The 22,358-nt window shown below is 36.4% G+C and overlaps 1 long non-coding RNA gene across 2 annotated transcripts in view; it reads right to left on the bottom strand.

The window, feature by feature from the left end:
- Window positions 1-22,358, bottom strand: part of LOC125754097 (uncharacterized) — an 81,455-nt gene that overhangs the window by 44,664 nt on the left and 14,433 nt on the right. For both annotated transcript variants that reach the window (XR_007407512.1, XR_007407511.1), the window contains exon 4: window positions 12,914-13,254. This is a non-coding gene — a long non-coding RNA (uncharacterized LOC125754097). The remainder of the gene's footprint in view (window positions 1-12,913; window positions 13,255-22,358) is intronic.

Below are 22,358 nucleotides of genomic sequence, written 5' to 3'. Positions count from 1 at the left end.
GAACTTCACAGCTCTTGGGTGGCTTAGTTGGTTAAACTTCCAACTCTTGGTTTTGGCTCAGGTCATGATCTCGGGGACATGAAATCGAGCCTGCCTTGGTCTCTATGCTCAGCAGGGAGCTTGCTTGAAGATTCTCTCCCTCTACAGCACCACCATGCTCTCTCTCTCTTTCTCTCTCTCAAATAAATAAATAAACAAATAAATCTTTTTTAAAGAAGTAGAATGGAATTTTATCAATCTAATAAATTATATCCAGAAAAGAACCTATAGTCAGCATGTTAATTTGTAGTAAATATTGTTACCTTTTCTCCAGGGATGCAAAGCGACAATGGTCATCATTTCTAATTTTATTCAGCATGGTATTAGAGGGCCTAGCCAATGAAATAAAGCAATGAAAGAAATTAAAAAGAGATTGAAAAAACAAAACTTTAAGGGTGCCTGGGTGTCTTAGTTGGTTAAGTGTCCAACTCTTGATTTTGGCTCAGGTCATGATATAAGCATTGTGAGATCTGATTAAGACTCTCTCTCTCTCTGCTCCTCTCCCCTCTCTAAAAGAAAAAACAAACAAAAAGCCCACAAAAAACTTTAAACTGTTTTTATGTACAAATGGCAGGGATATGTACTTAGAACATTCAAAAGAATCTGCAAAAAAATGATTGGAATAATGTCGATTTAGTCATTCACTGGATATAAAATCAACGTACAACAAATGATTGCATTTCTATAAATTAGCAGCAAATATTAAGAAATTAATACATATTATTTATAATAGCACAAATAAAGCCCCAAGATATTTAGAAATAGTTCAAATGAAAAACATCCTACTCCTCTGCATTATAAACAATAACAAAAAAGAGTGCCAAGAAAAATTTTTTTAAATCCAAAGAAATAGTTAGATATTTAGTTAGATAGAACATGCTCTTGCATTGTGGAGCTCAATATTATTCAAATGTAAGTTCTTCCAAAATTGATATATATATTCAGTGTTCTCTCAATCAAAATAACAGAGGATATTTTCTTTTTGTTTTTTTTAATTTTTTAAAATTTATTTATGATAGTCACACACAGAGAGAGAGAGAGAGAGAGAGAGAGAGAGAGAGAGAGAGAGGCAGAGACACAGGCAGAGGGAGAAGCAGGCTCCATGCACCGCGAGCCTGACGTGGGATTTGATCCCGGGTCCCCAGGATCACGCCCTGGGCCAAAGGCAGGCCCCAAACCGCTGCGCCACCCAGGGATCCCCACTTTGTTTGTTTTTTATGGAGGATGGGTAATTGGTCTGCTAATTCTAAATGTGTATGGAAATGCAAAAGACCTAGAATAGGCAATCTTTAAAGGAGAAGAGATCTAGCTGAATTGTACCAGAGATCAAGTCTCATTATAAAGGTTCAGTAAGTAAAACAGGGTAGTATTGAATGATACTGATGTAAAAATAAGCAGACCAATAGAACAGAATAGAATACCCAGAATCTGACTCACACAAAGGGTCGCCTGATTTATCACAAAGATGCCACAGCAATTTAATGCAGGGAAGATGGTGGTTTTAATAAATTACTGAGTCAACTGAAAATAAGTTGGTCTTACCCCATGATGTGATGAGCAGTGGGTGTTACTATATATTGGCAAATTGAATTTAAATAAAAAAAAACATAAGTTAGGGACGCGTGGGTGGCTCAGCGATTGGGCGCCTGCCTTCGGCTCGTGGGGTAATCCTGGGATCTGGGATCCAGTCCCACACTGGGCTCCCTGTGAAGAGTCTGCTTCTCCCTATGCCTGTGTCTCTGCCTCTCTCTCTCTCTCTCTCTCTCTCTCTCTCAGTCTGTGTCTCTCGTGAATAAATAAATCTTCTAAAAAATCAGTCTGTACTTTACACCATTCACAAAGTTGAATTGGCAATGGAATTTAGACATAAATGTGAAAAGCCAAAAAAGAACACTTCTAGAAGAAATCATAGGAGAATACCTTCATGGATGTTGTGGTAGGAGGATTTTGTAACTGGAACAAAAATAATTAGCCGTGAAGAAAATATTAATAAGTTAGAATTCATTTAAATAAGTTAATTCTATTCATTAAAAGATAGTAGTAGTAAGAGTATGAAAAGTCAAATTACCAAATGAGAGAATAATTATATGTATGTTATATATGTAACTTAAAACTATACTTTTTATAATAATTTAATAACTATATATAAGCTTATAATTTATAAGTTACAATGTATGACTACATACAAATAATCATATCGGTATATATGTAAAATCAAAGGACTTCTTTGCACGATATATGAAGAATGCCAACAACTCAGAAAAATTCTTTTTAGTGAGCTTCAACTGAATACAAATGATAATCACAATGACATAGCACTGCATCCCAAGGAGAATGACTAAGATTGTAAAAGACTAAAAATATTAAATGCTAGAGAAGATATGAATCAAGTAGAGTTCCCAAACATTATATAATCTAATACCCCAATTGAAAATCACTTTGTTGGAAAATTATTTGGTAATATTTACCAAAGCTAAATATACGCATAATCAGTTCTTCTCTGAGTTGTATACACAATAGAAATGAATGCTTATAGCAACAAAAAGCATGCACAGTAATATTCCTTAACTTTATTTATAGCTGCTCCCAAACAGTAAACAACCCGTTTATGCATAAGCAGAAAAATAAATACATTAAATATGTTTATATAATGAAATATTAAGCGGCAATGAATAATAATTACAGTGAATACTGATCCTGGAGAAGAAAGAAATTGCTTGATAGAAGTGGGAGGGTCAATAAGAAGTATGTGTGTATTGTTTCATAATGAACATTTAAAATGATAAAACATATTTCATATCTGAGCTTACTGAATATGAATTAAAAGCTGCAGGACTCCCATTTTGCTAATGTTGAGGTATATACAGCAGGACAGCCACTAGAAATATAGCAGAAGCCAAAAGCTGTCCAGGTCAAGATTTCCAATAGGCCTTAGTTGATAGTATTCTCACCTACCAGGCTTAATAAAGACCATTCCATGGAACCTTTACACAAACAAGCATATGCATTAGTCAGTGCATGAGATTCAGTGGAGAAGACTTGGCAGAAAGACAAAAAAAAAAAAAAAAAAAAAGTCTCCAAACTTCTTTGGAAAGTGTTTTGCCACTTATCCTAAAGCTATAACTCTGCCAACTGGAGTCAGTGGGCTATTATAAATTTATATATGCATTTAATCTGCCTGGAGAATTTTTTTACTTATATGTATATCAACATTTCAAAACAACCTTTTAAGATACAGAATCTTCCAAGAGGAAGGTTCTTTCTAAGTGAGAGGCAGCTTTCCTTCTGAGGGACAGCAATGACTCGTTTGTTTGAGTACAAAACTGACAGTTGGAAAAGTCTGAAATATAATTCTGGCTTTTCTACTTCCTTAGGTTCGCCATACAGAATAAACACGAACCTGTTAAGCAAGCAGAATTTTGGAAGAAGTACATACACATTTTAAGGAAGAACTGGAAACTCCACTGTGATAAAGGTTAGAAAAATCCCTTGACCATTCATCTAGCGACCCTGTCTGATTAGATCTGGGTGGAAACCATTGGCAAAATTAGCACAGACTTCATGAGGCTTTGCACCATGAAGTGAAATGAGATCATAGGATTCTGTAGAAAAAGTACACAAGTATGAGAAATTGTTTTGCCTTTATAATCCAAAAAGAGTTGAAAGTATTCCAAATAAGTGATTTTTTAAAAATTAATGAGAATTAATGGAAAAATGAATGAGTGATGAAATAATGTTATAGCCTGAAAGAAAAATTCCTATAGAAATTCACTTTGCTGCATTCTGGAAGGGGCATCTTAGCCTTTGCTAAATCTCCAAAGTAGATACTGTTCGGTATCAGGATATAGCTGTCAGCCTTAGGCAACTCAGAAAGATCGTAATCCCAAATTGCTGGCTCATGTACACTATGCAAATAGTATGTATAGTTATTTATGGGGAATATTTGCAGTCTTTTTGGTTTAAATTGCTGTAAGGAGACAAAGTTCACCATGGAGTCTGAGAAAAGTTGCTTCGAATTGTATCTGATGGAAAATGAAAATAAAACAAAGGGACCCATCCTCTCAACAGGAAGCAATTAGACGTTTTAGGGATTAGAGAATATAGTAAGTAGATAGAGTTATCATTAGAAAGAATTCAATATGGGATCCCTGGGTAGCTCAGCGGTTTAGCTCCTGCCTTTGGCCTAGGGCATGATCCTAGAGTCCCGGATCGAGTCCCACGTTGGGCTCCCGGCATGGAGCCTGCTTCTCCCTCCTCCTGTGTCTCTGCCCCTCTCTCTCTCTCTCTCTCTCTCTCTCTCTCTCTCTATGTCTATCACGAATAAATAAATAAATAAATCTTAAAAAAAAGAAGGAATTCAATATTAAGGAGACTTTTTCTTTCAAATGGGCCATCTAAATCCTGCCTTAAGAATTGGTGGAATTATGAGATAAATTAATCAATTCATTAGATTACTTGTCAGAGATTCAAGCTCCTCCAAAATGGAAGCCTAGTCTTTTAAGAGATGACTGGCAAATTCAGTCTTTAGCCAAATCCTTGGAGTAGGCTAAGATACTAGAAGAGAAAATGAAAAATAATTGACATGATCAGTGTGATTTTAGTAGTTCTAGGACCATAACTTACAAAAGTTACTAGCTTAGTAACTAAGAAGTAATTTGTGGTGAGGTCCTTTGATTTCCTCTGGAAATGTCTTCTTGATCAATGCTTCACTATTTTAGTACTCATTGATTATTATTTTGTTTAATATTTTGTTTTCTCATTTATTTATTATTTTGTTTTCTACTGCAGGGAAGATTCATTTCCTTCCTTCCTACTTTCTTTCTTCTCTTCCTCCCTCCCTCCCTCTTTCTCTTCTCTTCTCTTTTTCTTTTCTTTTCTCTCTTCCCTTCTTTCTTTCTCAGTATAAAATAAGGATTCTTATTTTATTCATTGTGTTTACTATCATGTATTTTGAGCTCGGAATAGCCATACTTGGCTAGTGAGAGCCCCTTTAAATCCTTTGTCTTTCTAAAGTATTTTTTTCTAAAGTATTTTTTCTAAAGTATTTTTAGATACTTTTTGAGTTACTTCCTCATTTTCTGGTCACAAAAATGTCATAGAAAACTTTCTCTTTTGCTAAGATGTCCCAGAATCCAGCCTGTCTTTGCTATTTTGAGTTCAAGGATGTTAGTTTCATTAGGTCATCTCTATCCCCTTCCCTCTTTGATTTGATGCTGTGTCTTACCCAGAGAATCATGAGTCAATCCCTTTTGTGATATGAAATACTTTACACTCAGTCTAGCAGATTCCTTAAGGAATCTAGAAGGTTTTGATAGCCTTTTTAGTTTCCTTAGAAGATGCAGAATTTAGTTGCTTTATGCTCTATCAGTCTTTGCTATGAATGTCAGATGTGGAGGCAGTTAGACTACCTTGTTTACAGTGTTCTTCCTACTGTAAGCCAATGAATCAATCCATGGCTATCCAATGGGTTATTTTATTCAAGTGACTATTTAACTTCAAAGAAGAATGGTTGTATTCTTTGTCATTTAAGGTCCTAACGGGACAATGGATTCATCTCAGATAGTTCATATGAAAAGTTTTAAATAGAGAAATGACATACAGAATTGTAGCAGAAATAAGAGAGCAAACAAGAGTTGGTGAGGTACCGAAACACTAGCAATATTAGGGAGCCTTGGCCATTCCAAAGGCCAAAGGGACACTGGAAAGACACAGTTATGGTGGACCACTGGGGTGAAGACCATGGGGAAACATTCTGATGAAAACATTAATGGTAGAGGGATACAGCCACTGCCATACTTTTGGCAGGCATCAGAGCAAGGAGGAGAGGGAAGATAAATGCAGTTGTTTTTTTCCTACTTTTCCCCACCCTCTTCTATTGTAGATGATCTGAGTAGTCAAACCTAACTGAAGGTCATCCTGCAGGAGAGCCAAGGACATGCAGTTCACAGTTATCATCTGTAGGAGCACTATATTAGTAAGGGTTTTTCAGACAAATATATATATATATATATATATGTATATATGTATATATATGTATAGGAATATATATGTATTATACACACACATATATGTACATGCATATATATGTATATACATATATATTTCCTATTGGTTCTCTATTTCTCTCTATATATCACATATATATATCACATATATATGTAGAGAGAGAGACTTATTTTAGGAATTTGATACCTATGGAAGCTGAGACGTCCTACAACCTACCACCCGCAAGCTGGAGACTTAGGAAAGCTGGTGGTATAATTCAGTCCCTATCTGAAGGTCTGAACTTGGAATGGGGTGGGAGACCTAATGGTGTAGACCCAGTCTGAGTCCAAATACCCAGGGACCAGGAGCACAGATGTCCAAGGGCAGGAGGTGATAGCTCAAGTAGAGAGAGTGAATTCACCATTCCTCTGCCTTTTTGTTCTACTTGGGTGCTCGATGGATTTGATGATGTCCACCTGCACTGGGCAAGCCTTTGGTCTGCTTTCCTCCATCTAGTGATTCAAATGCTAATCCCTTCTGGAAACACCATCACTGACACACCCAGAAGTAGTGTTTTACCAGCTCTTTGGATATCCCTCAACCCAGTCAAGTTGACACATGAGATTAACCAACACAAGCACAGTGAGGTCAGAGAGAGAGGGAAATGTGTTCTGTGGGCAAAGGAAGGAGAGCCTGTGCGTGTGCTCAGACGGGGTCTTCTTCACCACCACCTGGGAGCTCAGTGCAATTTATGCTGTAGCAAGGTTATAGATGCTGAATTTCCTATGCTTGATGCCTCAAAAATGCACTTTTAACTCGGTTCAAAAGATTCGCCACACACAAGTGGTATCATATTTACTTTATTAGAAGGAGCTTGTACCTTTCTCCTGCTCTTGAAAAATCCAATTTGCTGTTCCACTGAGAGACAGTATGTCAGGTGCATATGTGGATAAGGCAGTCATAAACAAGTCTACATTCCGCTCACACAATCTAACCCTGTTAGAAGCTATCAGTTAAGGTATTTTCAGGGGGACTGAAGTTGATTATGAGAGAACAAAGAAGCAAAAGTCATACTACATAATAAAAATGGAAATTAGTTTAAATTCTCAGCTCCATTTCCTGAGCCAATGAACATAAAGTTCATGTTCTGCACATCTGTTTGCTGAGATGGATCTACAGTTATGTTAGGGTAAACTAAAATAAACTCCAAATAGGTTTCTAGGGTCATCCTCAAAACTGAAAACATATATCTTGGTCTCTCTATGGGCAGATTTAGGGACACAATATTTGGGGGTTTTGTGTGGGTTGTGATTTCCTCATTTTTACAAGAACCATAAAATTATAGTATTTTCCCATTATATTTTCCCTTTTAAGCTTGGCAAGCAAGCTGTCCTGATCTGGTGCCAGTATTACATCCATGAGATACTTAAGGCCAAATGTCTACATTTTAGAAAATTTAATTATAAGAAAAAGAAAAATTTATAAAAAGTCTGCTACCAATAGAAATGTTTACATTAAATATATTTCCATCCAATTATGAACCAAAGCAGCTTTCCTTTTTCTTTCTCTTTTTCTTTCCTTGAACCATTTTGCTGCTGTGTTTACAGCCTGGTACTGCAGCGCTGTGCTAGCAAGGGAGACTAGAAAGCAGACGTGACCAGACACAAAGGTGATAAAGGCTTGTCTCATTTCAATGTTCAACCAGAGTGGAATGCAAATAGCAAGCAGTGCATGACAAAAAGTAAATTAAATCTTTAAAATCCTTCTTTTAATAATCTTAGATGGTACTGGCGGCTCAGGTAAGGCTTTTCTACAAATATAGGATTTTTTGCTCAGCAAAATCCCCTTAAAAGCCAGATAAGAGGTAATACAAGTTTGTCCCTGTAATACAAATAGCATTTCTTCCTTTTCCACACTGCTTTTTAAACATATATACATATACACCTCTATTTTTTCTAATGGCTTCTCATTCTAATTCACTTGATTACACACTCAGCAAGGGTTTTGAAACACCTATATGATAGGAAACTGACCTGGATACTAGAAGCTTAAAGGTCAGCAGGATGCAGAATGCGTCCTTTGGGAGATCCCAGGTTGCCTGGAGGAGCCATGCACCCAGAGACAAATAACAATCCAGTAGAACATGACAAAATGTTCTAATTACAGGTGCAAATACACTGCTTACTGGAGCACCAGTAAGGGAGCGGCAAGTCCTCCCTTTTGGAATTGGAGTGTATCTAAAAACATATATCAGTACTAGATTATGAAAGTTCAAATGGAAGGAATTTGTAGGATGTAATAGAGAGAAAAGCATTTCTGGCAGAAGGAACAAAATATTCAAATATACAAAGTCCTGTGATTTTAAATCCATTCAAACTTGCACCCATTTTTTAAATTTCAAGACGACATGACACTTTCAGGAAAGGTGAAGCTAACTCTACATTCTCTTGAGTTCAGCTCAAGAGCTTTTGGACTAGTATATTTATATATATATATATATATATATATATATATATATATATATATATGCTTGAATTTTGACTGAGCCTTAGGCCAGCTGGCTGCTAAGAGTTTTTGTGTTCTAGTATCTGAAATAGGATAATACTCCATTGAAAGACTCATTTGGGCTTGATTAAATGATGTAGGTTGTAGAAGACAGGGCATCTAGGAGACTTGCGAAACTGACTTATTTATGGAGCTTGGTGTACGTAAGTTGTAGTAGCTTGGTAGTAGCTTGGTGTACCCTGGTGTACCTTGGTGTAGTGTAGCATTGTAGCTTGGTGTAGTATGATTAATACAGGTTTTAGAATCAGGTAAATTTGCGGCACCTGGGTAGCTTAGTCAGTTAAGTGTCAGACATTTGATTTCAGCTCAAGTCATGATCTCAAGAATGTGAGATAGAGCCCTGTGTTGGGCTCTGTGCTGAGCGTGGAGTCTGCTTAAGATTGTCTATCCCTCACCCTCTGCTCCTCCCCTTCTGCTTATGCACTGTCTCTCTCTCTCAAAACAAAACACAACAAAACAAAACAAAGAAAAACGATGGATGATTTTGGACTTAAATCATTCTCACAGTAATTAGCTGAGTGAGCTTGGGTACATCAACTAACTGCTCTGAATGCCACTATTCTTATTTGTAAGATGAATACAATGGAGCAGTTAGTAGCTACAGTTGGGAAGACTGAAAATACTGAACTGAAGGTAAGACTTTGAGCATACCGCCTAGCCCATAGCAGCTGCTCAATAAATGAGTGATAGGAAAATGATGCAGTCAAGACATTTTATTATCCTAAATCATGATGCAGCAGATGAGGACAATATAGTATTTATTAGAGAAATTACCCATTCCAACTTTTAGGGAACCCACACCATCCTACTCCCTTCCTAAAATAATATTTTGGAGCCCCCGACACTTGTGAGATGGCATTAGCATCTGCCCACTCTATTCCTCAGTTCATGGGGAAGACGGTTGTGAGCAGTATGGTAAATACCAAGAGGAGGGTAGAATTAAAGAGGGAGGACAGGGACAGGAAGTTCTTGGTTTTGTCATTCTAGAACCTTCTTCCCCCATTCCCACTTTCAATAGAACAGATTTCTGACATAAGAAAACAATGATTATGATATAGCAGTTTCCTAAAACATGCATTTGAGATATTTTAAAATTAGTGTGAGGATCTGCTCTCCTATTTTCCTCTTGAAGCAGATTTCTTTGTCTCCTACAGCCATGCTCAAGCTGAGCTTGTCAGCAGCAGCAGAGAAAGATTTGTGATCTGAGTCTCAGGCTTGAAGTTGTTTACTGTTGAGTATATTCAGGCATCACTGCATTTTCTTCTCTCTTTAATATGTTACTGGCAGTCGGATGGCTTAAAGTATCTCTGTCCAAATGGAAGCCTTTTTTTTTTTTTTTTTTTTTGCTTTGTTCTCTATTCCCTCTGCCTCAGACACATGGCCACCTGGCATATGCTGTGTGTTCTCTGTGCAGAGACTGCCAGCACACAAACAAAGCCCGGGTGGACATGAGCGGCCAGAGCAGGCATGATGGCTATGAACTCAGTCAAACCGCTGGTCATTCAGTCAAAAATTCAGATCAAATGGTTTCTTTGACTGAATTAACCATACGAACAGTAGATCTGTCATGTATAGACACAGAAAAGAACAGTAGTAATTCACAAGTTTCTTTTCAATGCCTACATCACAGAAAGAAAATTCCCTAACAATTTTGATATTAAAAAAATTCAAACTAGATCATTATTGGCCAAATGCACTCCAGTTCTTTATAATTTGCAGAGGAAAGAGAAGGAGAAAAGCCAAAATACTTGGTTTAAAGGTAGTCCCTATATCCCCCTAGAAATTACAAGGATTTTTAGAAAGCTTTGTAATAGCTATTCTAGACATAACAGGCAGTATTCAGGACTGGTATAGTCGAGGAGGTAATTTCTCTAGATGTCTAAATTATAATATACATCGTTTGGAAAGAAAAGGGAACAAACTCGCATTCTTTAAAGTGGTAGCCACACATATTTTTGGCATTCCTTTTTTCTCGAGGTGATACTTTATACTGCACAGCTTGTTTTCCACAAAGAGAAAACATAATAAAGAGGGCATAAAAGATTCAGTGTCTTAATTCCCTTGGTTTTCTAAATTTGCATTTCACTATTTGAAAGATAAATACAGTATTTTTTTTTTTTGGAGCTTTAGATGGATGCACAAGTGTTGGTATTTTTGCTAAGAATAATTTGTTGGCAAACATGGTACATCTCACTAAGTTTAGCATAAACCAGTATATTTACTGTGACAATAAGACACTGCTTCCTCAAGCTGGCACACTTCTTTTTTTTTTTTTTCCATGTGCAGTAAGATTAAACAGCAGGGGCCATTGAACTATATAAGAACACTGAAGCTAAGTGTGATAGTCTCAGGTCTTTGAAAAGCACAGTGTATATATTTGATATATGACCAGCACTCACAAGAAAACCATAGACAGGTAAGTCTAACATAGCCATGCCTCTGCCATGGCCCAGGGGATGCAAATTTCAAAGAAAACAGTCAAATGCCATAGATGGCAGCAGCTGTAGGCAAAAGGTATCCATCTGTGGTCAGATCAATTCAATTTTGTTGATTACCCAAAATTGACTACACTCTCTGTTGAGTGGTGGGGTTTCAAAAGAGATAATGAATGACCCCACCTTCAGTAAGCTTGGCTGGCTGATGCAAAGAAAGGAAATTAATTGTTCTGGATAATAAATAAACGATGCCTAATCAGTGGGAATTTTGACTCATCTCTTTCTGTTCTGACTTTTTCCTTTACCTTACCTCCATTCTCTCTAGCCAGATACTGAATTATGCATATTGCCTTTCCTAGAATTTTATGTACTCTGAATTATAGCCATCCAAATTCAGGTTGTCAAGACCCTCTACATTTTGTCAACGGTCTACTATTTCATTTCTTGGCTTTAAATTTCTCTGATTATCTATGTCAATGTCTATATCTGCATCTATAGCTATAGCTATGGTGAAGGCAGTACCCTTTAAAATATATATTTTTTTTCAAGAGAAAAACAATTGTATGTGAATTTCCATAATATTTTCCCTAAGCTAACTTTTCTCCTTAATTTATTAAAATTCATTTTCCTGACAGAGTATATACGAGTGTGTGTGAGTGTGTGTGTGTGTGAAGATAACAATCCTTAAATATTTTATTTCCTAGGGAAAAAACATGAATTTATACTCTTTAGCCAGATATTCATGACTTTTACCAATGTATTCTCCAAGCTGACTTTTCTATCTTATTTATTACAGTTCTTTATCTTGTGCCTATTTTCTATTCAGATCAGTTCCTCACACACAGGAAATATTTTTTCAGCTTCTCATTATTGATCACTCATTTTCTCCCTTCTATTTCCATGTTTATAAATTCTATGCATTCTTTTATGTTTGTATCAAGTATACCTTATACTGTGAAGTCTTTCCTGATTTTCTTAGCCTGACAAACACTCTGTCAACTAAGGTATAACTATTAGAGCATTTTCCACATGCTATTTGAGTTATTACTTTATAATTATATTTTTAATTCAATATTTATCAAGAATTTATCATATGTCTAGTATTGCAGCAAGAGCTTGGGATGTTAAGGTGAAAAAACCACTCATATTGCCTCTACCCTCAAGATCTTCATAATCTAGTAGTGAGACAGACATGAGAACAAATATATCTTGTCGAAAAGGCTCTGAATCTATAGAACTACAGCTGCTATTCTATAAATAATGGCTACATTATTATCTGAGGCATGATGAAATATATTACAAAGAGAAAAAATGCTTGGACTGAGATGAAGACTGAACAAAAGTTCACAGTGAGCCACATTGGGTATAGAGTGGGGTGGCACAGGGCAGTCCTGACAGATGAATATGTGCAAAGTCACATGCTTGACACATATCTGAGGACAACTAAATAATTCAGAATGACCAGAACTTAAGTTGCATGGAGGAAGAAGTGAAAATATGGAACTGGCCATGAGGAGAGAGATGAAAAAGGTTTACCTTCTATACACAAGAGTTTGGAATTCAGCTTGTCGGTTAATGATGAGGAATATGATCAGATGTGCATAGTAGAGATGTCATTTTGAAGAAGCTATGGGATTAGGGGAACTAGTTAGACAGTATTTAGAGGGAAAAATGAGGTTAGGTTTTGAGATAAAACATAGGTAGCAGAGATGGAGAGGTAAAGACAGAAGGGATTAGGACAGTTGCTATGTATCTGTATTGAGAAGTATCATTACTAAAACAGGAAATGCATGAGAAAGCACAGGTTTGGCACAAGTAGAATGATGATGGCTCCAGATTAGGTGAGTTAGTTTTCAGTATTTATCCAGATGTTTATGTAGAATTATTACCTCTGCTCAGGGACAATTAGGTCCTTCTGGGTAGGATCTGTAGCTTTTTCTTCCATGCATTTCCACTGCACATAATCCAGAGTCTTGAATTTAACAGTTGAATGGAAATAAGTAGCCCTGGAAGAGGTTATGTAGGTCTCAGAAACAGTTCTGGTTTGGCTGGTTAGGGCCGCTCAGTTCCCACAATAGATCACTTCTTAAACTTCAAAGGCAAAGAAGTTTCCAGAATTTATTCCCTTCTGCCCTAGGAACTCAGTGATTAGCACAAAGTCCTTCCAAGCAAAATGCATTCTCTTTCAGACAATGTGGAATCCCCAGAAGACTTTGCTAATTCATGTGTCCTGTGAAATAAGAACAGTTGGTTGATGATCAGCTATGATTTTGCTAAGCCAGCTCATCACTTTCTAAATCTCAGATCCCAGGAAGTACTCAGTGGTTTTAAGTGATTAAAAGATATTGATGGACCAATGTCTCAAAGGTTATATCACCTCTGGAGGTACCAGAGTACCAAGTTTAAATCTAAATATTCCTTGAAAATATACATCATAAAGATTTCCTGCATAAATAAATTTTGACCAGTGAAACCAGGAAAAATTTTTATTGAAGTGGAAAATAAGGAAGCATTAGGTGTATATTCGGTATAATATATTTTTCTATCACAGGCTACATCATTATTCCTTTATGAATCTAATATAATATATAATATTTTAAAACTCAACTTTTCTTGTGTTTGCTTCTGGTCCACTTTGGAAAGTGACTGATTTTGTTTCCTATATCAACTTCTGTCCAATTTTACTAATACTGTAAAATAACATTTTAGTTTTAGCTCTTTCTCAGGAATGAAAACACTAGTTTTTGGATTGGTGGGATTTCAGTTTCCCAAGAACAACTAATTCAAATTGTGATTTTTAAAACGTTTTTTTTCCTACAAAGCTACTTATCTAAATAAAGATATTTTGTAGTTCAATTTTCTGACATTTCTGAATACTGGGAGTAAGAAAAAGAAAAACATAATTGAGCAAATTAAAGCTTTTTTTTTTTTTTTTTTTTTTTTTAGTTTTACTGAAAATCTCATATAAACTTGAGAGGACAACAATTTGCCAAATCATTATTTCAGTATTTCATTTTTTAGAATTGTTTGTAATAACATGAAACATTTTTCTAGTTTGGGTATGGTTGTAATAGGTATTTACACAGGAATAACATGGTATTTTAACACAATAACAAAGAATGGGGGGACAAATATAAAGAGAATATTTAGATACATTTTATGTATCTTTTATGAGCTACATACGAACACAAATTCTCTAATGGAAAAAAGCTAGTCAAGGAGTAAGAAATTCAAAACAGGTGATATCCATGATAATTGAGTATAATTAGGACAGAATTCCTCCAAGGAGGAGTGCAGCCCAAATTTCTGTTGGCTCACGTGCTAAGGCAGCTGTGTCAGACCTACAAAGAAGTGAAATGCAATTTTATTGCCCTTGTTTTGAATCTTGTTTTGATTAACACGATCCCTCTCTGGCTAAAAAATGTTCAATTCTGCCACTTGGATTTTAGAAAGTTGTGCAGTTTTATGGGCTATACTGATGAAAAAAAATCACCAAACACATACTTTCATGCATGGGGAATAAAATAGTGCATCAACTTATAATTGTGTGAGAGTGGAAATATATGGGACCATTTCTCTAGGAAATGCTGATTCTGACTTTGGTGCAAGATTTGTAACTGGTTTTATCATTTCCTAGACAAGAAAACCACAGTTTCAGGAGAGTCCCCATGGGAAAAGAAAGAAAACATTTAGATTAATGAAAAATGAAACATAGTAAGCCATTACCAAAATGGCACAGCAGCCACATTCTGCGTTTCCAGAGCTTATATAGAGACTGTACTGGAGGTTGGGTCTAATCCTTAAGAAACTTCTTTCAACCTGCGTTTCAAGGCAAAAGCTATTTATAGGAGTCACAGACGTCCTTCCCTTGTTGTTAAGGGAAATAGCCAGGTATCAAATCCCCCCTTGGATAGAAGACAAAAATACCATTATTAGAGTTTTGGGCCATGAAAATATTTTCTTGTATAAATGGTATGATCTTATGCATAGGACATTTATTCTCTGTGGGAAGGGCTCTTGACCTTGTGGATAGGAGATTTTGTGCTAGGTTTTTTTTTTTTTTAAAGATTTTATTTATTTATTTGAGACACAGAGAGAGAGAGAGAGAACACAAGTTGGGAGGGGAACAGGGAGGAGCAGAGGGAGAAGCAGTTTCCCCTGCTGTGCAGGGACCCCCATGCGGAGCTTGGTCCCAGGACCTTGAGGTCATGACCTGAGCTGAAGGCTGAAGCTTAATGGCTGTGCCACCCAGGTGACCCAATAGGAGAGATTTTGTATCCTTTGCCTATTTTTCTTGATTGCTCATTTACATCAAGGCAGGAAAATTTAGAAGTGATAATTCACCGAGAGGGCTGCACCCGACCTTCCACCTCATATCTTTCCTCATATCATAGGTAAATCAAGATAGAACTGTATTTGAGGGGGTGCCTCGATGGCTCAGTCAGTTAGGCATCTGCCTTTGGCTCAAGTCATGATCCCAGAGTCCCAGGATTGAGCCCCACATCAGGCTCCCTGCTCAGCAGGGAGTCTGCTTCTCCCTCTGCCTCTCACCCTGCCCCCACCTTGATCTCATGCTCTTCTCTCTCTCTTCCTCCCTCTCAAATAAATACATAAATACATCTTAAAAACAAAAAAGAACTGTATTTAAGTTCATATTTGCACAGAGCTTTGTAGTATGTGCTCTGGAAGTTATCAAGGAAGTGAGTGAGATCTACTCTAAGGAGTTAATTCTATAGAATACAGAGACAGGAGACAGAATTTAGGTATATTGCTAGAAGACTAACATAAATCATACTACCTTATGAATTGCCAAACCACTTAGAGGAAGAAATATTTCACCCATATTTTTAATTGCACTTAATTTTTTTTTTTTTAATTGCACTTAATTTTACAACGAACAGAAAATGTCCTGGGCCTTACCCAAAGGCCACATCACAATCTCCAAAAGAGTAAAAAGGTACCTTTTATAAATTTAAATATATATATTAAAATATAATTATAATTTTGTTGTGATGATGAGGCCTACCCAGATAGTTTGGTGTGTGTGTGTGTGTGTGTGTGTGTGTGTATGGTGTGTCTGTGTTTAAGGAACTTTCCTGTTGTCATTTAGTCTTGAATGCCTTTGCAAAAGTGATATTTCTTGAGTTTTCTAATATTTATTCTTTACATGACTTGAATTACATAATTCTAGATTGGAAAATACAGCTATTCATTATTTGTGTGTTGCGGGGAAGCTGAGGACAGGGTACTGATAAACAGGTTGACTAATGGCTAGACTCCAAAACTATTTTCCTAGACCACAGTTTGATGAACACTGTATTAAATCATAGACCCACAGAATATTAAAGGAGGAAGGAATTTGAGGATCGCCTCCACCCTTTTTTACAGATCTGGAAAGGAAGCCCAGAGGACCTAGTGGCTCATCCAAATCATAGGTACGTTAGTAAGTGAACCTGAACCAAAACCCAAATCTCATGGTTCAGTTTGTTTTTCCAAATCGTGCTAGTTCTCGATCATATTTTAACTTTTTGAAAAGATATTATAACCACATTGTTCAACGTTTATAAAAGGCATAGAGTGAGAAGTGTGTTTTTCACTGCTTGCCTATTTTACCTACTTGCCATCGATCCCTCTCTCAATACTCCATGAACCACGTAACCTCATTCAAGACATGGCTCAAAATCACCCTCTCATTGAGGTTTCTCTTGTCTCCTCTGCTTACAGGGAAACCCATACCCCGGCACTCTTCTAATTTCTCCGTAGAACCAATCATGTCCTACTATATTGTATATTTTCCTTTTTCCACTTGCTGTTTATCGCTCCACACTAGAAAATGAGACACACCAAAGAGGGAGTCTTTGTCTATTTCTTTGCTATATCCCCACTGCTTGGTGGGGGTTCGATCAATATTGCTGGATTGAATTAAGTTGAATAATTGTGGGTCTCCCTGCTGGTGTGTTTAGTACATTTATGCTTGAATATTCTATAATTTCTGCCTTCTCAATAATGGTGTTATGCTACTTAGGACATGCATATTCATAACTATTACATCTTCATTGTGAACTGTATCATATATGATTGTAAAGTTCCCCCTTCTGTACCACTTCATGTTTTCACTATGTGTTCCATCTTAGTTGATAATGAATCCTGCGTCTGCTTCTTTTGATTTGGCATTTGCATGGTACACTCTTGCCCATTTTTAAATTTTCATATTATCTTGTTATGTTTTCTATTCCCACCCTTACCCCAAAGTGTTTTTTTTTGTATACTTTCACTGAGTGATCTCTTTCATTTTGGTATATTTATGGGGTGTTGTATATGTGGTGTATGCCTGCACGTGTATTTAATGTTTGGGAATATTTGAATTTTATTCCTATTCCTATAATTTTGACTCCCCTTTTTTATTGATTCAGATAGTGCCCATTAGTTCCTATAATAATGACATTAGTATATTTTTGTCTCTTCCAACATTTGATTATCTTTTTTACTCTTTACCCTCATACTGTTAAATATATATAAACTTAATATTACTTGACTTGCCAAATATAAATAATATATTTAGCTTTCAGGTATTTAAATATATATAAACTTAATATTACTTGACTTGCCAAATATAAATAATATATTTAGCTTTCAGGTATTTAAGATGAGACAATCAGAAAAACTTTCTATATGGCCAATTCATTTTTTTATATTCCCAATGAGTGTTTGTGTCATATTTATTACAATAGGTTGAAGAAATGGTGAGAAGATAAATTATTATACAAATTTGGGAAATGGATAACCCCTGTGTATTGATTTCCTATTGCTACTGTGACAGATTACCACAATCTTAGTGACTTAACCCACATTTATTACCATACAATTCTGGAGGTCAGAAGTCCAAAATCAGTCTCACTAGTCTAAAGTCAAGATTCTGGTAGGGTTGGTTCCTAAGGGCAGCTGTATGGAAGAGTCTGTTCCCTTGCTTGGTCCAACTTCTTAAGCCTGCCTACATTTCTGGGCCATGGCCCCCTTCTCCATTTTCAGAGCGGGAAGAGTAGTATCTTCAGGCCTCTCTCTGCTTCTCTTATCAAACCACCTTCTCTAACTCTGATCTTCCTGCCTCCATTTTAGAAGGACCCTCGTGGTTACTTTTGGGCATCCCTAGATGACCTGGAAAATTCTCCCCATCTCAAGATCCCTAATTTAATCACATTTGCAAAGACCCTTTGGCTCTGCAAGGTTAAATATTCACAAGTCCCAGGATTAAGATGTGGACATCTTGAGGGGGGATTATTCAGCCAAACACTGAATAATGTTAGTGGCAAAATATTTGGTAAAACTGTCTCTTAACTATAAATTGAAAATTTTTAAGTGTACCCAAAGCTTTTGTGATCTCAGGCATGGATCATGGAATGGAAGGTTGGGCAAGATACTGCCAGGCCGAAAGTCAGAAACATATTTTGGTGACTTTTAGCTACGTATGATGAGGTAATAAGGTACTATAAGAAAGAGATGAGCTCAGAAAAGTGAGGGATTTTTAAAAAATTTAATCTTTTAGAACTTGAGGTATAATTGACATGTCACACTATATTATTTCAGTATATAGCATACTGATTCAATATTTGTATATATTGCAATATGATCACCACAACACATCTAGTTAACGTGTATCACCTTACATAGTTATAATATTTTTCTTGTGATGAGAACTTTTATCTTCTTAGCAACTTTTTAAAAATTTTTTGAAAATTTATTTATGATAGTCACAGAGAGAGAGAGAGAGAGAGAGGCAGAGACACAGGCAGAGGGAGAAGCAGGCTTCATGCACCGGGAGCCCGACATGGGACTCGATCCCGGGTCTCCAGGATCGCGCCCTGGACCAAAGGCAGGCGCCAAACCGCTGCGCCACCCAGGGATCCCCTTAGCAACTTTTTTTTTTTTTTTAAGATTTTTTTTATTTGTTCATGAGAGACACACAGAGAGAGGCAGAGACACAGGCAGAGGGAGAAGCAGTCTCCATGCAGGGAGCCTGACGTGGGACTCGATCCCGGGTCTCCAGGATCACCCCCTGGGCTGAAGGCGGTGCTAAACAGCTGAGCCACCTGGGGCTGCTCCTCTTAGCAACTTTCAAATATGCAATATGATATTATTTCCTATAGTCACCATGCTGTACATTACATCTCTAGGACACTTATTTTAATCTGAAGTTTCTTATTTTTTGACCCCCTTCACCCATTTTGCAAGGGCTTTTTTCAAAGCTAATACTCAAGGAGATTCATGGATTTCTTAAGGCTCTGCCCAAGCCTAAAATCATGCCTGACTAGCTAGTCTACTATCCCCAAAAAGAAAATAACCATATGGAGGAGACTGGGGCCCACAGACTTTCCTCCTGAGCAGAGCTATCCAAACTGCAGATTCTTGCAAATTAAAGATTATTGTTTTAACCACTGTTTTTTTTTGCATGATTGTGACCATGGGCAAATGTACATATATAATGGTGTTACAAATATTATATTTTACATATTTGTATTTTATTTTTCATCTATAGATGATATTCTTTGGTCCCCAGATATATCAGAAGAGACCATCAAGGGAACCCTGGGTGACACAGCGGTTTAGCACCTGCCTTCAGCCCAGGGTGTGATCCTGGAGTCCCGGGATTGAGTCCCACGTCGGGCTCCCTGCATGGAGCCTGCTTCTCCCTCTGCCTGTGTCTCTGCCTCTCTCTCTCTCTCTGTGACTATCATAAATAAATAAAAATTAAAAAAAAAAGAAGAGACCATCAAGAAATTCTCCTTCTAGTGTTTCCCTACCTTCTCTTTCCTATTCATTATTATTTTTTTCTTGACAGGGAATATAACTTCGCCTGCTTTGACTTTAACTGTAATCTTTGCATTTGTTTTGCAGTTAAATATATTTAGTGTTTTTTTCCAATTATCTTGTCATGTTTTCACCAGTCTTTCCTTAGTCAGTCCCTCCCTCCGACAATTTTCTTAAAAAGGTCTCTTGAAAATAAAATTCCATGTTTCTGGCATGTTTAAAATAATTATCTGCAATTTTGATAAATCAGTATGGCTCGTCTGCATGTAAAATCCATGGTTCATGCTTTCTCTCCTTAACTATATTTTAGGTAGCTTCCAGTATGGAAAGTTAATGGGGAGAAATTTGAGATCAGCTTGATTTGTTTTTCCCTTTCCAAGTCCTGTGAGACTTTTGCTGGTGTCTGTATCTTCAAAGTCCAGTGTTCTTAACGGACTATGTCTTGGCCTGTTCTAGGTCAATATTTTCTGACACACACTGTTCCTTTTTGTTATGAAAAGACGAATCCTCCTTCATGATTTTTTTTTTTTACTGTGGTAGACTATACATAACATCACATTTAATCATTTTTAAGTGTACAGTTCAGTAGCAATAAATACATTTCCATTGTTGTGCAACCATCACCACCATTCATCTCCAGAATTTTTTACATCTTCCCAAACTGGAACTCTGTACCCATTAAACAAAAATTTCCATATTCCCTCCTACCCCATCCCTGACAACCATCATCCAACACCCTACTTTCTGTTTGTGAATTTGACTACCTTAGATTCCTCACATGAGCACAATCATACATTTTTCTTTTGTGATATTTCATGAGTTTTATCAAATTATGCCTTTGAATATATTTTTCTGGTTTTTGTTTTGTTTTGTTTTGCTTTCTCAAAGGGACTTCATCAGGGACTCTATGCATATATATTGGAGAGACCTCCATCTAATTTAAATAGCTAATATTTTAGGTTATTTTTAACTCTTAATGTTTTCATTTGTGACTTCTCTATTTTCTATCTTACTTTTTCATATCTTTTTTCTTTTTAGTGACTATCCTTCTTTGTGGACTTCAAATTTCCCCTTACTTTATAATGGTTTTTCTACTTCTTTTCTGAAGTAAGATCACTTCAGATCCAAGTTTTCTTGATGTCTTTTACCTGACTTCTTTATTTGTGTTTCTAGTCTAATGTTTGCTTTGTTTTGTTTTTCAATTCATGCTGAAATATTTGTTCATAATTTTTATAGGCACCATGGCAACGAGTTTACTCTCTGGTATGCTTTATGCTTCATTTTCTATATTATTTTTGTATAGATGTTCTTCTCGGTCCTTTTGTATTACTCATCACTGAATGCATTGAAGTTTTTCTGGACAAGGTATTTACAGAAAGTTTCTGTAGGGTTAGATATTCCAGAGTATTCTTTAAAATTTCAAATTCCAGATTCTTTCTCCTGCTGACAAATATCTTTCTAGACTACTTTTTGCCAAAATTTCTCTCCTGGGAAATTTTTGTTAGTTCTCCAACCTTTGCTTCTTTCATCTCAACCGCTGCAGGTTGGGGTTGGTGGCAGGTTTGCCATGAGAGCTGCTCAGACCTGTTCCTTCTCCTGTTACTGCAGAGGACGGGTATATTTTCACAATTCACAAAGAGCCACTCACCTGAGGAAATATAATTTTGCTGATGCTTTCTGGTATATGCTGCCACTAAGCAATTCTAGAACTCCCATATTATTCTCTGCAATTTCTTCTATGTAGCTTGTCCTCAATGCATGCATTTCAATTTTACTTCCTAGTTTCCCTGAAAATGGCAGAGAGGTCTTTATTATCATTGTGGCTTTTGCATGATTTCTAGGAGGAGAAAGGGAACTGAAGTGCCGACTTACACAGGGAGATTCCCTTATTCATTTCTTAGCTAAGCTCCGAAAAGTAATATAAGTTTCAAATTGGTAAATAAATAGCCTTCACAGTTTATCAGACAGTATATGAGGTTAGTTTCCCTGACATTATCTGTAGTCAGCCTCATGGATCACTTCTAATATTACCTTCGTATATATGTTTTTATTTATTTCTGTCTTTCACAGAGTGCTTATTACATTATCTGTTGCATAATAAGTGCTTCACTGATGTTTGTTGGAATCTAATAGATGACTGAATAGTGGATATTACATATCAAAATAATGAGGAATTTTTTAATGTTCATCTTACACAAAATATGAGAAATTCTCTACCTATCCAAGGAAATTTTGCCTACTCAGTTAGTAGGCAGCTTATCTAACCAGTCAGCACTGTATCTACCCAAGTATTTCTTAATCAATTTTTGTTTAAATTGTAGAGCAGTATATTTAAATATAATCATTGATAGACCAGAGATTTAGCTAACAGTAGTACTGACATATAAGGATAACTCCTATGTGCTATGAGAAGTACATTTACCTCATCATAGAAATTTAATTTGAAATGTGGAATAAACCAATAATAGTATAAAAATGTTTTATAATTGTATCTGAATCTGAGAATTAGCATAATCATTTATTTGCAAC

This window comes from Canis lupus, chromosome 31 (genome assembly GCF_003254725.2).
Source record: "Canis lupus dingo isolate Sandy chromosome 31, ASM325472v2, whole genome shotgun sequence".
In the NCBI taxonomy this organism is placed as follows: domain Eukaryota; kingdom Metazoa; phylum Chordata; class Mammalia; order Carnivora; family Canidae; genus Canis; species Canis lupus.
The sequence above is the reverse complement of the archived record's forward strand: the minus strand, read 5'-3'. Positions and strand labels throughout refer to the sequence as shown.